At 40.8% G+C, this 11,108-nt stretch overlaps 1 pseudogene across 1 annotated transcript; it reads left to right on the plus strand.

The window, feature by feature from the left end:
* Window positions 1-336: 336 nt before the first annotated feature.
* LOC308610526 (ferritin light chain-like) lies at window positions 337-872 on the plus strand (annotated as a pseudogene). Its single transcript has one exon. The product of its transcript is annotated as a ferritin light chain-like (transcript).
* The last annotated feature ends 10,236 nt before the right edge of the window (window positions 873-11,108 follow it).

The raw sequence follows: 11,108 nt of genomic DNA on the forward strand, positions 1-11,108 counted from the left end.
GGAATGTTAAGAAAGCAATGGAAGAATCCCTTCCCAGATCTAGATTCTAGTATCACCAGCTATTTTGGTGGGAGGAAGGGTAAGTTTTGTCCTTGCTTGGACTTCTTGTTCATTTATATCAAAGCCTATTTGAGGCAGTGCGTTCGGCAGTCCTGCAGATCTGTCTTTTGCTTCAACAGTGTTTGGAATGAACAGACCCAGGGACGCTCCTTGCTCCAGCCCCCGACCACCTTCCAACCTTTCTTCCTTTCGCAACCTTTGGAATCAGACACTCAGCTATCCTCAGCCTCCAGGACAGGCCAACACCAGTTTTTGAGCTTAGCTCCTTATCACTGATCAACCACGAGTTCACAGGTTCGTCAGAATTATTCCACCGAGGTGGAGGCCGCCGTCCACCGCCTGTTCAACATGCATCTGTGGACACTTACCTCTCTCTGAGCATCTATTTCGACAGCAACAATGGGACTCTGGACAGTATGGGCCACATTTTTCGCCAACTGGCTGAGGAGAAGTGTGAGGGCGCCCAGCGCCTCTTGAAAATGCAAAACCAGTGCTGCGGCCGCGCCCTCTTCCAGGATGCGCAGAAGCCTTCTCAGGATGAGTGGGGTAAAACCCAGGATGCTGTGGAAGCCGCCATTCTTAGGGAGAAGAATCTGAACCAGGCACTAACGGATCTGCGCGCCCTGGGTCCTGCCCGTGCAGACTCCCAGTTCTGTGATTTCCTGGAGAGCCGCTTCCTGGAGGAGCAGGTAAAACTCATCCAGAAGATGGGAGACCACCTGACCAACCTCCGCAGGCTGGCTGGTCCGCAGGCTGTGCTGGGCGAGTATCTCTTTGAAAGGCTCACCCTCGAGCCAAACAGGAGTCTCTGAAGTCCAGCCGCGTCTGAGGAGACCCTCTGGCGTCAGAGCTTCTGCCTGAAGCCCCGCTCTGCAGCCACTAGGCAGCTTTGTAACCGCCCTGGAGCCCTCTCCCAAGCCTTGGACCAAATGGAAACAATAATGCTTTTTGCAGAAGGAAAAAAAAAAGCCTATTTGAAATACAAACAGAATAAAGTGAAAAAAAGAAATATATACATATATTCACGTTCTTTTAACATATGAATTGCCCCACTTTATCTGTGTGAAATAAGTTTGTTCCCATTATTGGGCTGGTTCTCAAGCTTTGCTGCTCGTTTGAATTACCTAAAGAGCTTTGAAGAAAAACATTGGTGTCTGGGTCCCAGCCCCAGAGATTTTGATTCAGTAGGTCTAGGGAGGAGCCTGGGCACGGGAAGGTCTCAGAGTTCCCCAGGTGATTCTAATGTGCAGCAACTTTGTGAACCACCTCTTGGCTTCAATGCAGCTAGTCATCAGATATTAAATCTAAGACACATGGACTACTAGTGCGTGAGCTCTGTCGCTAGGTGTATTCCATTTTCTTTCTCCTGGAAGATTCGTGCCAGGGAAAATGATTGATAGTTGTGTTACTTCTCTGAAATGGATGGAAATTTCCAATTAGCGTGAACAGGGGAGGGTGAATGGGTGAATGCAATAAGGTGTATCATTTACGTATTGCCCTATGTGTATGGCTAGAAGCTTTTGCAACTGAGGTCTGCCCTACTTTTCATGCTAATGGTAATGCTTGTCCTCCTAATGCAGCCATAAACTTTATAAGCCCATAGGTAGACAGCATCACAAAATATTTACCCCTCCCCACTGGCCCACTCTCAAGCTTCACTCCCCTTCCCCAATACACAAATGTACATCAATGCGCTTGAGACCAATATCAACATACTGACCTTCAATTCTTCTACTCTGCAGCTTCCCTCTTATCAGGAGATGTCAGCATTTAGTGCAAGGACAAATGCTTGCCTCTTGAGGAGTAATGTAGACAAAGCCTCCAAGAGACAAATAGCCCTCAGGGAGGGGGAAAAAGTCTTTCAAAAAGGTTGATGCCCAGAGGAGGCATTTTCAGTCATCTCAGCTTAGAGGTCAAATATCCAAAATTAAAAAGGTTAAAAAAAAGAAGAAGAAAGCAAGGAAGAAAAGAAGGAAACAATTTTCTTATCTCATAGTAATAAGGCAGTTTTCCTTAAAAAAAAAAAGACTTAAATTCTCTTTCCTAATCAAAATGTGCTTTTCCATCTTTAGACTATTCCTCTTATATCCTGTATTATTCATGATGTTTAATTCTTGAAATAGCACATGGCTGAAAACAGAAGCTAACCTCTTGTTCACTATGAATTGAATCTTCTTTTCCTAGGACCCGTCTACAATGTACAATTTGGGGTTGGCCAACATAATTATTTTCTCTGAAATACGTTACAGCATTTTGCCTTTTCAATATATAGTTATACAATACATTGATAACACAACATATTTAATATAGTCAATATAGTAAATACAGCTATAACACACATGATATGATGCCACTTTGGTGATTTTCTTCATCCATGTAATTCTGAAATTTGACAGTATAGTTTTCATATTCTAATGAGCTGAGTATTACCTTTGCAAGGATAGAAAAATAAAATAAATTCATAATATTCTTGTGTGGTTTGCCCCTGGGGTGGATTACCATAATGGGGGGATATTTGAGCCTTTCCCCAAGTCATTAAAAATCCTCCAGCGAGCAGCCCCTTGTCCTCTCCAGGGAGTGGGGGGAAAGGATCTTTAATCATAATAATCCTGGGGGGAGAAATCTCGGAAATAAGACATCTGCTTCTGTGCCTTGTTGTTTTGCAGAATAGCAATCATTGCCTTAGCAGCTTCTATTGCCATATGTATACAATAAGTAAATGAACAGAAAATTGAATGAACGCATAAAAGAAGGATAAACCCACCCAGCTTAACAAACCCACTCTCTCACCTGCTGTGCCCCGAAACATGAAAGAAAGAATCATGGGATCATAAGGATTAATAAAATAACAGTCTCTGTTAACAATATTGACAGGAGGTATAAGGATAATTTGTCTGATGTGGGACCAACAGCTTAACTAACTGCTTAATTCTTTTTTTTAAGGGCAATTCATTCATTTATTGTTTAAAGATTGTAAGACATCTGAATTTTTGTAGCACAATTTAAATGTTTTACTTTTTTGATAAAGCAGAGTATAATAGCAAAAACAATTAGTTTCCAGTAATATCTATATCTCTATTCAGAATTAAGTCTTCCACAGACATGTAACCTGGAAACAAAAGCCTGTTACAATAAGCAAAGCTTCAACGGAGTGGCTACTTTTTGGGCCAGGGAAAGGTTCATCCCTATAGGAGGATGATGTGCTATGTAAAATGGCTGCAAGGTCACAGCCTTGAGGGCGTTGGAAGTCTACTATCCTATTCCACATTACGTAGTTCAGGGAACTTCAAATGTCTGTTCATCTGCAACCAAGCTGGCAACCTTTAACTGATATTTCAAGCAGGTAAGAAATAAATGAAAAGAAATCCCTACATTGATGTTCCTTGATTTACACTGTTAAATGGTTCATTAACATGTAATTCTGGCTAAGAATTACATTTGAGACTCCTTGCTCAGATTTTGGTTAACAGTACAAATCTTTCAGAAATTCATGTTTTTATTAATCAATAATTTGTCAGCTAGGATACGTTCAGGCATCAGCTGCAACATCAAAATAGGTGCACTGCCTCAGCGCTTTGGAAAGACATAATCTAAAACACTAATAGCAGACAAAATATCTGTTACTAGACAGCATATGTGCAGTACAGCAAGACAAAAACATATTCATATGTGCCACGGACCAGCCTCAGAAAGAGGATTTCACCGCCCAGGGTCAGAAGGGACGGGGTAAGGAACTGAAGTAGCACCGACGAATGGGGTCAGAAGGACCAAGACAACTGACGGTTGCAAGGCAAGTTTTATTATGCTACAGTTGCAGATTATATAGACTAGAAAAGGGAAGGTTGCCAGACGGTGGTTTACATTATCTAATGACTGTCTCGGCTCAAGGTTAACTTCCCTGGCAGAAAACCCATAAACCCAGAATCATCCAAAATAACCTGCACGTGCAGGGTGGAGACAGATTGGCTTGTCTCATTTTACATACTTTCTGATTTCTGGACCCTGGTGATTTATCTCCCGTGGAATGGAACAAGGAGGGGAACAAGTAGGGACAGTCCCTTCGAGCAGCAGCGGCATGCCTGGCATGTCTGTAGCCTGCTCTCAAGGCTGATTGCTTCCCACAGGTCCCCCTTCTTTATTTTTTAATTTTTGCTGCAAAATAATTCCATGAAGCTTAGTGCCGAGAGTAGTATACTGAAGCATGAGGATACGAAACAGACATGAGAAGATTATTATCAATAATAGGCAAATTATGGCCAGGGTAATAACTCCTGACAACCCTCTAGTAATCCACGACTAAGGGTTTAACCACTTTAAATGATCCAGTAAAGTTTGAATTACATCTTCTGGTGAAATATCATCAAGATGTGCATGTTGTATATCCTGAATTTCAGCATTTAATTTCTTAAGATCAAGACTAATATTATTATCTGACCAAACACTCAGCAGATGCATTTTTACTTTTTCCCATTCCCAAATACAGTCATTGTACTTGTAAGGAATAACACAAATCCACGTATACTTTGCATGACAAGCTAAACGCATCCTCAATTTTAATGCTGCCATCTGATCTCCAATCCTCAAAATTGCGTTTTTAAATTCATCTAACTTGTTATTAATCTGTAAATCTATGTGACTTTGTAAAGATTAAGCAAGACTGGTATTTTGAGATAATTGATTAGCAAAGTGAGCATGATTAATACTCTGTGAAAGAGCAAGACGGGCAGTAGCCGCGGTAGCAGACAGAGCAGCCAAGGCAAGTAAACTTACTATTAGCCACCCAATAAAGCGTCTCCTTCTCTGCAAGGCTTTAGAGAGTTCCACCCATGCCTGTACTCCAGTATCTTCATACCAAGGTTCTCTCAGATGTACAGGCACCATAACATATATGGGTTGCCTTAGTATAAGCACAGATTGTGTTCCTGCACAAGGGAACATACAACTGCTAAAAATACAATGAACACAGCTAATATTATATCCTCCTTTGGAAGAATTACCAATGTTAATAGAACCAATCAAAAGTGTATATGGAGGAGCAACACAAGTTATAACAGGTGTATTGGAATAAGTTAGAGCTAGTTTCCATATATCCCAGTTCTTTTGAAATGTGATAAACCTATCTATGATGGGAATAGAAGAGAGAAGAATTGACCCCTTGGTATGATCTGTAGTACACCATATTTGGTTATTATTCCAAGATGCATTGCAACATTCAAAATTGGATCCAGCAAAGTTAATGGTCATAAAAGGAGGAAATTGAGGTTTTGATTTTCTGTTAAGAATAGTAACCTTATGTCCAACTATAAGTATCCCTTGTCCTCCAAGTAAATGCTTCATACAGAAATAATTTCCTGAATCTTCACCTGGAACCTTGGCCATAGTAATAGCGGAATCCCAAAGTGGCGAGGCATATGAGATTCGACCTCTAATATTAATAGCTTGCCCATTTTTATACCAAATGATGGTATCCTTAAGATCCTCTCGTCGGCTGGTAGCCGGGCCTGTAAGAGTAATGTTGGTTCCTGTAAAATGAAGGTTCACAAAAGCAAAACAGTGTAATAAATGAGTGATAACATGTTTAGTAGCTTCTCGGGTCTGTGCTGTAGCACAGAGGAAACCAGAATAAGTATCAATAGTGACATGAACAAATTGTAATTTCCCAAAAGACGGGATATGAGTAACATCCATTTGCCATAAATAACTAGGTAATAATCCACGAGGATTAACACCATAATGTGGAACAGGAAGGTGAGGTAAGCACTGTGGGCATTGCTTAACAATTTGTCGGGTGGCTTCACGAGTAAGGGAAAATTCTTTGCGTAACGTAGCCGCCGACTGATGGTGTAAAGCATGCGACTGCTGTGCTGCTTGTGAAGCAGTTTGATCATAACTTACCATAATATGAGGGTGTCCAGGACATGGACCATGAGTATCAACAGTATGAAGATAATGAATGCAATACCTTAGCCATTCTTGACAGCATGACGAACGGAAAGGAGGAGGACGGTAATTTGGGATATGTCCTGCTTTAGGGAAAAGAGATTGAGGAGGAAGAGTAACTTTAACTTTATTTTTGGGAGGAAAACGCACAGGATAAAGATCACGTTTAGATCGAGTTAAAACATCTGCAGTCACATTAAGTTTAGACAATGGACCAGGCAAGTTAGAATGAGCACGGATATGCAGAGCTGCAACACGGCCATCGTGGGAACGAATAAGCTGTTGAAGCAAACGAAAAGAGGATGATAATTCAGGGTCATTAGTATGTCCTCTGGTCACAGTCTCCAGAAGAAATAATAAGCTGATAAGATATTTACTATCAGAAAACAAATTAAAAGATATAGAAGGCAAATGTTTAAAAGCCATCATGACAGCATACAGTTCAACACGTTGAGCTGAAGTCAAGGAAGTTTGTTTAATGAGTTTTGTTCCGTCGTCAGTGATTACAGTAGCCCCTCCTGAAGAAGAACCGTCTGTAAAAACCAAAGGTACATGAGGAATAGGCTGTTGCCTAATTATAGAAGGAAAGATATAACAGTTAACTTTGTCGAATTGGATCAATTTATCAGGAGGGTAATGGCATTCCAAGGCACCTGAAAATCCTGCAAGAGCAAGACCCCATTCATTACTATGTTGAAAAAGCCAATTTTGTTGACTAACTGAATAAGGGATAATAATTTGAGAAGGTTCTATACCCAGAAGTTGTAAGCATCTAGTTCTACCTTGCATTATTAGCTTACTACTAAGTTCAAAATAAGGGTTAATAACCTTAGAGGATGTAGTTTTCATATGAATCCATTCAATAATGCCAACAGTTTGCCATAAGATGGCAGTAGGCACATGAGGTGTTGGACAAGCAATTAAAGAAATTGGCAGGTGAGTATGCATTCGAGTTAACTGTGCAGAGCTGATAGCTCTATTAACTACTTGTAAAGCTTGAAGTGCTTCTGGAGTCATAGAGCGTGAAGTAGAAGGAGCTGAGTCACCTTTAAGAATATCAAACAAAGGCTCTAATTGAGCAGTAGTAAGTTTTAAGGAAGGCCTTGGCCAATTAATGTCTCCAAGTAATTTTTGAAAATCCTTTAATGTTTTTAAATTATCAACTCGAATTTGCAGTTTCTGAGGCCTAATGGTAGTGTTATCAATATATTTTCCCAAATAGAAAAATGGAGATTGTCTTTGAATTTTTTCTGAGGCAATGACCAAGCCAAATGATTGTAAGGATTGTTGTAAAAATGGAAAAGCAGTCTCTAATAAAGAAATATTATCAGTGGCTAAAAGTATATCATCCATATAATGTATGAGATATAACGTTGGAAACCTTTTTCTCACAGGAGTTAAGGCCTGAGCCACATAGTTTTGGCATAATGTAGGACTATTTGCCATGCCCTGAGGCAATACTTTCCATTGAAAGCTCCTCATGGGCTCCTTAAAATTTAAGGAAGGCAAGCTAAAAGCAAAATGTTTTCTATCTTCAGGAAACAAAGGAATAGTGAAAAAAACAATCTTTTAAATCTATAACTAAAAGATGATAATCGTGTGGTATGGCTGTTGGAGAGGGTAGGCCTGCTTGAAGAGCTCCCATTATTAGCATAGTTTTATTAACAGCTCTTAGATCCGGTAATAACCTATATTTTCCAGATTTTTTCTTGGTAATAAAAATAGGAGTATTCCAAGGACTATTGGAAATTTCTAAATGCCCTAATTGTTTCAGTACTAATTGTTCTGCAGCTTCTAATTTCTCCTTTGTGAGGGGCCATTGGTCCACCCATACAGGGTCATCACTCAGCCAAGTAATTGGATCGGCAGTGAGTGGAGGAGAATCCAAGGCCCCTAAGAAAAACACAAACCTTGTCTATCATATTTTATTTTCACATCAATAGGATAGACAGGTCCTTGTTGATTTGTTCCCAGCCCTTTTGTGGGAAGAAATCCTTGATCCAACATCATATTAGAGACTTGAGAATTTGGACTATAAAGTAATACTCCCATTTCTTTTAATATATCTCGGCCCCAGAGGTTTAAAGGCAGCCTAGGCAAAACATAAGGCTGGAAGTATCCTGAATGGCCCTCACTATCTTGCCATAATAACTGACTACTTTGCATAGGAGAAGAACTCTGTCCTATTCCTTGAAGTTCTGTAATAGTAGGACTAACGGGCCAATGTTTATGCCAGTGAATCTGTGTCATAACAGAGACATCAGCTCCAGTGTCTAACAAACCTGAAAAAACCTTTCCATTAATGGTTCATTTCCTTTCTGGATGTTCTTTCCCTATCTTCTGAATCCAGTAGGCAGCATTAGATGATCCAAAAGCCTTTGTGTCTCTCTTTTGATGTTGTAAAATTTGTCCATGAGGTACAAAGGGCAAAAGTAGCAATTGTGCAATTTTATCCCCAGGAGAAATCATTATTATATTTTTAATAGTTTGTGCCATGATTTTTATTTCTCCTTCGTAGTCACAATCTATGACTCCTGGCATAATAGTTAAACCCTTCATGGTGACACTACTTCTTCCCAATAGTAGTCCCATCAAACCCTTGGGTAAAGGTCCATAGATGCCCGTAGAGAAGGCCTGAGGACCCATTTCAGGAGTTAATACATAGCGGGCGGAGGTACTGTGGTCCAGTCCTGCGCTTCCTGCTGTTTCTCTGGAGAGCAAAGATATTGTATGTTTTTGTTTTTGGTTAATGTCTGATTGATAGTTTGAGGAGGATACACAGACATTGCCCCTATTATCTGTTGGGGCCGGGGAAGGCCCCGGGAGGAGTTTCCCGACAGTGGTGTTCCATCCTTGTGGGCCACTGAGCGACCAACAATCGCGTGCCCAACGTTTTCCCCTATTGCATTTAGGGCATAAACCAGGGATTTTCTGACCATCTGGAGGGTTTTGAGTAGGGAAGGAAGGACCAGGGTTACAGTGAAAAGATCTACATTCTCCAGCAAAATGACCTGCCTTTCCGCATTTAAAACTAGTCTTTGTTCTCTTTGGATTGTTTTTAAACCCCACTTTAGTTGATGCTGCAGCCATAGCAGCACCCTGTATATAAGCAGGCCCAATGTCTGCACAAAGGCGAATATAATCCTCCAATGTTCCCCGTTTTCTCCAAGGTCGAATCGCAGCCTGACATGCATTATTAGCATTTTCAAAAGCAAGTTGCTTAACTACAATTGTACCAGTGAGTCCATCCACAATGAGTCTCCCCACCGGCTGTAACAATCTATCTACAAAATCAGCATATGGTTCATCAGGTCCCTGTCTAATTTTTGAAAGATCCTCAGTTTTGTGTGTAGAAGATAATTTCCTCCAGGCTTGTAATGCCAAATGATTTATTTGAGGATAAGCAACAAAGGGATAAGTTAATCGAACTTGTAAAGAAATATATGGTCCTTCCCCAATCAGCATATGATAATCAACTGGAATATCATGGGTAGCATTCTTTTCTGCTTGTTCAGCAGCCCGTTCATAAAAATCAAACTTCCATATTAAATAATCTCCACCATTTAAACAAGCTCGTGCAATAGACTGCCAATCAGCAGGGGGAAGAGCTTCTCCTGTAATAGTGTCAACCATAGCAGTAGTAAAAGGAGCAGTGGGCCCATATTGAGCACAAGCAGATTTTAAATCTTTCAAAACTTTAAAAGGAAGAGCCTGATGCTCCCTAATAGCCTGTTGAGGATTATTAGGATCAGGTCTTTCCGTGACAGGACAACAGAAAATAGGATCTTCTCCTCGTTTTATTGCTGCTTGTACAGCACGTTGCAAGGGACTGAGCAGTTTTACAGATGGAGAATTTTGAGGAAGACAGTCCTTACTAATTTGCAGCTTTTTCACTGACTTATCTATTATAGCCATTAGAAAATCATCTTCAGGATACTTCTCTCTTTTATGTTTAAAAGCCTCATCTGTTAAGTCAAAATGTTCCTCTTCATCTGAAATATTTAAATTTATTAGCTCTTTTGGTTTAGGAAGTGGCGACACAGTAGCTGATAATACAGTCGTTTCTTCTGTCAGAGGCTTATGTTTTTCTGACTTTACATTCAAATCAACACTATCATGAGAAGAACCTAAACATATTTTTATCAGATTCCACAAACTAAATGTAACAACGGCAGTATGAGTAGGCCCTCGAGACTCATAATAATTTTTAAAATCTTCTCCAACTTTCTGCCAGATTTCTATGTCACAGAGCCGCCATCAGGAAACCAGGGAGATACATCATGGATATGCTGCAAAAATTCAGTCAACTGTGAGGTAGAAACTTTATTACCCCGAGCTTTAAGCATCGAAAGTAAAACCGGAGCAAATAATTCACGCTCCTTTGAGCCCTTTTGCCCCATCTTATTTTACTTCTGACTGTTGCCTTATGCCTCTGTTAGTTTCACTTTTACTCGTGTCCACACATATTTTGCATAAGGGTTCTCTTACCTGCACTTTCTTTTTCTTTTCATTGGCTTCACGCTTCAGGTCCCTGTTCAGGCGCCACTTGCCGCGGACCAGCCTCAGAAAGAGGATTTCACCGCCCAGGGTCAGAAGGGACGGGGTAAGGAACTGAAGTAGCACCGACAAATGGGGTCAGAAGGACCAAGACAACTGACGGTTGCAAGGCAAGTTTTATTATGCTACAGTTGCAGATTATATCGACTAGAAAAGGGAAGGTTGCCAGACGGTGGTTTACATCATCTAATGACTGTCTCGGCTCAAGGATAACTTCCCTGGGAGAAAACCCATAAACCCAGAATCATCCAAAATAACCTGCACGTGCAGGGTGGAGACAGATTGGCTTGTCTCATTTTACATTCTTTCTGATTTCTGGGCCCTGGTGATTTATCTCCCGTGGAATGGAACAAGGAGGGGAACAAGTAGGGACAGTCCCTTCGAGCAGCGGCGGCATGCCTGGCATGTCCGTAGCCTGCTCTCAAGGCTGACTGCTTCCCACACATATGTTGGCTTGTTTAAGCCTCAAGCCCTCGATCCTTTGATGAAATACAATAATTTCATTCCTATGGTTTTCAATACCAAAAACTCAACCTCCAGGAGGGCTAAAG

Source organism: Mesoplodon bidens (genome assembly GCF_964165515.1).
Source record: "Mesoplodon bidens genome assembly, contig: HAP1_SCAFFOLD_466, whole genome shotgun sequence".
Lineage (NCBI taxonomy): Eukaryota > Metazoa > Chordata > Mammalia > Artiodactyla > Ziphiidae > Mesoplodon > Mesoplodon bidens.